Raw genomic sequence first — 6,127 nt, 5'->3', positions numbered from 1 at the left:
GACATCACCAGATGGTCAACACCAAAATCAGATTGATTATATTCTTTGCAGCCAAAGATGGAGAAGCTCTATACAGTCAACAAAAACAAGACCAGGAGCTGACTGTGGCTCAGATCATGAACTCCTTATTACCAAATTCAGACTTAAATTGAAGAAGGTAGGGAAAACCTTCTTCTAGACCATTCAGCACATAGGTGCAAGAAAGAAATGCAGAATCTCAGCCCCACCCCATATCTCCTGAATCAGAACCTACAGTGGACTGTAGGGATCCTGGGTGATTTGTGTAATGTTTGAGGCCTCACAATCACGGGTTTATAGCACAGGTTGTCAACCTTAGCTGCACATTAGAATCACCTAAGAAACCGTTAAAAATCTGGAAGCCCAGACCATTTACCTCAGTATTTCTAGGAGTAGGGTCTAAGCATCAGATTCTTTTAAAACTCCCTATTTGATCAGTGTGCAGCAAGGGTGAATAATCTCATTAGTGGGGTTCAAACTTCTTGGACACCAGGCAATCTGTGGTTAAGTTCCAAATGATTATAGACAACTAGCATGGGGGAAAACCAGGCGCCCACCACTTAAGTAGATATTTAATATGAGTTGAGTAGAGTCTCTCACTCTGGGAAGAATGAAGAGCCCTGCATAGTTGTACAGTTAATGCAGAATAATTTCCCAGCACAACTTTCAAATAATTCTGTTCATCATATCTCTGTATGGAGGTACCTACTAATGGAAAAAAAGAAAAGGAAAAAAGAAAGAAAGAAATGCTTAGTGTATAAAAATGAAAAGTTATGGGAAGTTTTATCCTCTCCCCACTTGTTTTCTTGTGTACACTATTAAGCTGAGAAGTTGAGGCACTCTCCTAGAATCTCCTCAAAGATAAACATTGTAGGATGCTAATAAAACAGTTACAATTAACCTTCTAACAACACAGGTTTGAACTGTGTTGTTCAAATCCTGATATTAGTTAGCTCAGCTGGTAAAAAATCTGCCTGCAATGTGGGAGACCTGGGTTCGATCCCTGTTTGGGAAGATCCCCTGGAGGAAGGCATGGCAACCCACACCAGTATTCTTGCCTGGATAATTCCCATGGATAGAGGAGCCTGGCGGACTACAGTCCAGGGGGTTGAAAAGAGTCAGATAAGACTGAGTGATTATACATGCACAGTACTATAGGATCTGAAGTTGTCTTTTTTTTTTTTTAATATAAATTTATTTATTTTTTTAATTTTATTTTATTTTTAAACTTTACATAATTGTATTAGTTTTGCCAAATATCAAAATGAATCCGCCACAGGTATACATGTGTTGCCCATCCTGAACCCTCCTCCCTCCTCCCTCCCCTGAAGTTGTCTTAATCCTCAGATGTGCTGTGTGCTGTGCTCAGATGTAGAACCATGATTATGTAGGAACTGTGGGTACAGAGGGCCTGCTGTAAAGAATTTTGGATTGCACAAAGGGTCAGCACCCCTAACCCTGTGTTGTTCAAAGGTCGACTGTATATAGCTTTTGAATATAAATAAAAACTGTCTCAGGGTAGTTGTTATGGACTGAATGTTTATGCCTCTCTCCCCTTCACATGTTGATACTGAAACCTAATCCCTCAAATTGGCGATATTAGGAGATGGGGCCTTTGGAAAGTGATTAGGCGATGAGGACAGAGCATCATGAGTGGGATTAGGGCTCTTACATAGAAAACCTCAGAGAGCTGCCTCACCTCTTTTGCCAGTGGGGCACAGAGCAATGGTCATAGATATAGATACTGTAGTTCTTGTCTGTGAACTAGGAAGCGTGTTCTCGCCAGACATTCGATCTGTCTGAATCTTGATTTTGGACTTTCCAAGCCTCCAGAACTGTGAGAAATCAATGTTGTTTAAGCCACATAATCTATGATTTTTTTTTTATAGCAGCCTGAGTGGACTAAGAAATAGGTAAATGAAATAAGCCTACATGCTATAAAATAAAATCCTAGATATTCATTGTAAAATACACATAGGACAAAACATTTCGAGTTTCATGGGGAAAAACATGTTTATTTCAAAAATAAAATTATAGGGAATTCCCTGGCAGTTCAGTGGTTAGAGTTTCATGGGGAAAAAAATGTTTATTTCAAAAATAAAATTATAGGGAATTCCCTGGCAGTTCAGTGGTTAGGATTCCACAATTTCACTGCCAAGAGCTAAGGGTCAGTCCCTGATCAGGGAACTAAGATCCTGCAAGCCGCATGATGCAGCCAAAAATAAATAAATAAAATCATAAACTATTTAAAAGTCAAAGAGCTGTTCATGAGTTGACTCTGAAACTGCCATAGAACGAAAGGAAATTTTGAAACACACAAAGGTCCATGAATGAACTGAAGTTAATTAGTAATTTGGGAGAGAAAAATAACTGCCTTGCAAAATCGTTATATACAGATTAAATAGGTTAGCCTCACACACATGCATCCATAGCATCTTGTATTCATTCTTGTATCACACTGTGTTATAATTGCTTGCTAATGTCAGTCTTCCTCATTAGACTTGTCTCTTTTATGATATGGACAAGGGTTGTCTTGAACATGCTCTCTCACACTGGGCTGACAGGGTGAGCATGGGCAAGTTACTTAACTTTTCTGGGATTTAGTTGCTTCATTTACACAATGACAATAGTAGGAGTATCTATTAATACTTCACAGAGTTGTTGCTCAGGTCAATGAACTAATAAATGTATTATATAGAACAGTGCCTGGCATAGTGTGTTAGTATTAGCCAGGATGACGACAATGGTGATGAAATTCCCTAGATAGTACTTGACATGTATTAAGTAGGTCAGTAAATATTTGTCAAAGGTTATTGAATTTGTCAAATAAATGAATGAATAGAATGGAATAAGTGCATAGAGGAAGGAGTTATTAATTCTGAATCAGAAAACTTTTTCCAGGGGGAATTGAAGTCCAAGCTGGGTTTTGAAAATTCGATAGAAGTTCCCCAGTGATGGGGGGAAGAAGAGGCATTCTCTTAGACTAAGAGGACTGTTCAGGAAACTGTAAGTTGTTTGGTATTATTTCAACACAAACAGAGAAAGATTGGTAGGAGACAAGCTAAAGAGTAAACAGGAACCTCATCATGAGGTTTCTTGTGTGCTATTCTCAAAATATGGGCAATAGAGAGCTAGTAAAAAAAATGGGCAGGGGTGGGGAGAGAAATAAACGAGTTATATAAGATCACTTAGGAGAGAGTAGAAGATAAACTAAAGGAGGAAAAGGCTATAAGCAATGTGACCTTTTCAGTAAATGTTTAGAGAATGAGTGAGCGAGAGTGAAAACTTGAAATAGGCGATCTAAAATGGTCTTTTTATGGAAAAGTTTCAAAATGAATTTATTCCTACTTGAGGATTTATGCTGCACTCAAGCCCCTTCTATTTTGTTTGTGCTTATTCCTCTTTGAAAGATGTTGAAAGGAGATACACAGCTAGTTTGTTTATAAACTAAAAGTTTACAAGAAAGCAAAAGTAACAGCTCTGCTTTCATCACTGCTGATGTGACCACAAAAATGTTATTTCTAGTGTTGCCAAATGTGGTCTCCTTCACAGGAGAAAAGAGCTGAAGCAGTAATAACTGGGTCAGTGATTTTAGTGTGTGGATATAAGAACAAATTAGCCAGTGAAGAAGGCATCCCTTCTTGTGTAGCCATTTTGGAGGGAAGTGGTTAGTGAGCAGTGGAGCCCTGTGGGGAGAAGGGGTTGGAGAGGGGACAGCCTGAGCCCTGGGCACAGGAGGAAATTCCAAAGTATATTCTTCTTGTCTGGGTGTCCGATTGAAACTTGATCTTTTTTTTTTTTTTTTGCTTTTTGCTTTTCCCTGAAGATGAGCATTAGTAGCAGTCAAAGTAACAGTCCAGGAAAGGTCACTTACAAGGGACTTGCCTCCAGACACATCTCTCCTGTGAGAAAACACCTAAAACAAGAGAATATGCTGCTCTGGAGTTCGTGGTGGGAGAATATGAACAAGCAGAGCAGATACTCCCTGTATATAGGTGCTAGATCACAAAAAGGCTGACATGTGGTGGCTTTTTTTTTTTTTTTTTTTGCTTGCTGTGGCTCAAATAAAAATTTGTTTTGAAAAACCTGGTGGATAGTTGAAAGAAAATTGGGATAAATGGTTCCAACACCCCCTCCCCCGACCTGCCGAACTCAGGGTCCAGCTCTAGTTGAGGTAGGTGGATAATGTTTAAGCTTAGTCTTAAACTGGAATGGTGAGAGAGAGAGAGAAGTTGCTCAGTCGTGTCCGACTCTTTGCGACCCCATGGACTGTAGCTGACTAGGCTCCTGCATCCATGGGATTTTCCAGACAAGAATACTGGAGTGGGTTGCCATTTCCTTCTCCAAGGGAGCTTCCTGATCCAGGGATCGAACCCAGGTCTCCCGCACTGCAGGCAGACTCTTTACCATCTGAGCCACCAGGGAAGCCTGAATGTTAAGAGAAATGGGTATTTATAGGTAAAACAACACAGTAGTGGCATCAAGGGATAAATTCTAGCAACTGAACGTGGGGTCTATCCTTTCATCCAGGCATCCTAAATAGAAATTAAGAAAGTTTAATAGCAATTCAATAAGAGAAAACCTCTAAGAATTCCCTTTCAATCTCATTTGATATATGTTTGAATTATTGGTGTAAGAGAAAGGCTATATTGGATAGGGGCTGTCACTAGGCACTCGATCAGGCCCTGTAGTAAGACCTGTATATGTGCTATCTCATTAATTCTTTAACTCCTGAAACTGTTTTTTGGCCTAGGAAAATGAGCTTTAGAAAAGACTAAGTAATCTGCTGACAACAACCAGTTAGTAAGTAGCAGAGCTGGAATTTAAATCTAGGACTGTTTGATTACAAAGGTCTTGGTTTATGTTAGACCTCAACTATATTTAAAACAAAAAATTTTATTGTGGTAAAATACACATAACCTTAAGCATTTTAACCATTTTTAAGCATGCAATTTTTGCCTGGGAAATCCCATGGACAGACGAGCCTGGAGGGCTATAGCCTGTGGGGTCACAAAAGAGTTTGACACAGCTTAGCAACTAAAACAACAACAACAAACAAATTCAGTGGCATTAAGTCCATATCATTGTGCAGCATCACCACTGTCCATTTTCAGAACTCTTTTTTATCTTGCAAAATGGAAACTCTATAACCACCAAATAGTAACTTCCCATTCCTTGTTTCTCTTAACCCCTGGAAACCATCATTCTACTTTCTGTCTCTATGAATTTGACTACTCTAGGTACCATATGGAAGAGGAATCATACAGCATCAGTCTTTTTGTACCTGATATTTCACTAAGCCTAATATCCTTAATGTTCATCCATGTTGTAGAATACGTCAGAATTTCCTTCCTTTTGTGGATGAATAATATTCCATTGTAGGCATACCTTACATTTTGATTATCTATTAATTGATCAGTGGACACTGAAATTTTCCCCACATTTTAGCTATTGTAAATAATGCTGCTATAAACTTGGGTGTACAAATATGTTTTCAAGAACTTTTCATTTCCTTGGGATATTTACCCAGAAGAGAAATTGCTGGCTTATATGGCAATTCTGTTTTTAATTATTTGAGTTTTTCATACAGTTTGCCACAGAAGCTGACTCAGGTTCAATCCCTCGGTCAGGATGATCCCCTGGAGGAGGGCATGGTAGCCCACACCAGTATTCTTGCCTGGAGAATCCCATGGACCAAAGAGCCTGTCAGGCTACAGTCTATAGGGTTGCAAAGAGTCTGGTATGACTGAAGCAACTGAGCATGCACATACCATTTTACAATCCCATCAATAGTGCTTCAGTTCAGTTCAGTTGCTCAGTTATGTCTGACTCTTTGTGACCCATGGACTGCAGCACACCAGGCCTCCCTGTCCACCAACTCCTGGAGTTTGCTCAAACTCATGTCCATTGAGTTGGTGATGCCATCCAAACATCTCATCCTCTGTCATCCCCTTCTCCTCCTGCCTTCAATCTTTCCCAGCATCAGGATCTTTTCCAATGAGTCAACTCTTCGCATCAGGTGGCCACAGTATTGGAGTTTCAGCTTCAGCATCAGTCCATCCAATGAATATTCAGGACTGATTTCCTTTAGAATGGACTAGTTGGATCT

Source organism: Bison bison, unplaced genomic scaffold (genome assembly GCF_000754665.1).
Source record: "Bison bison bison isolate TAMUID 2011002044 unplaced genomic scaffold, Bison_UMD1.0 scf7180017864466, whole genome shotgun sequence".
Lineage (NCBI taxonomy): Eukaryota > Metazoa > Chordata > Mammalia > Artiodactyla > Bovidae > Bison > Bison bison.
This window is presented reverse-complemented; position numbering follows the sequence as displayed.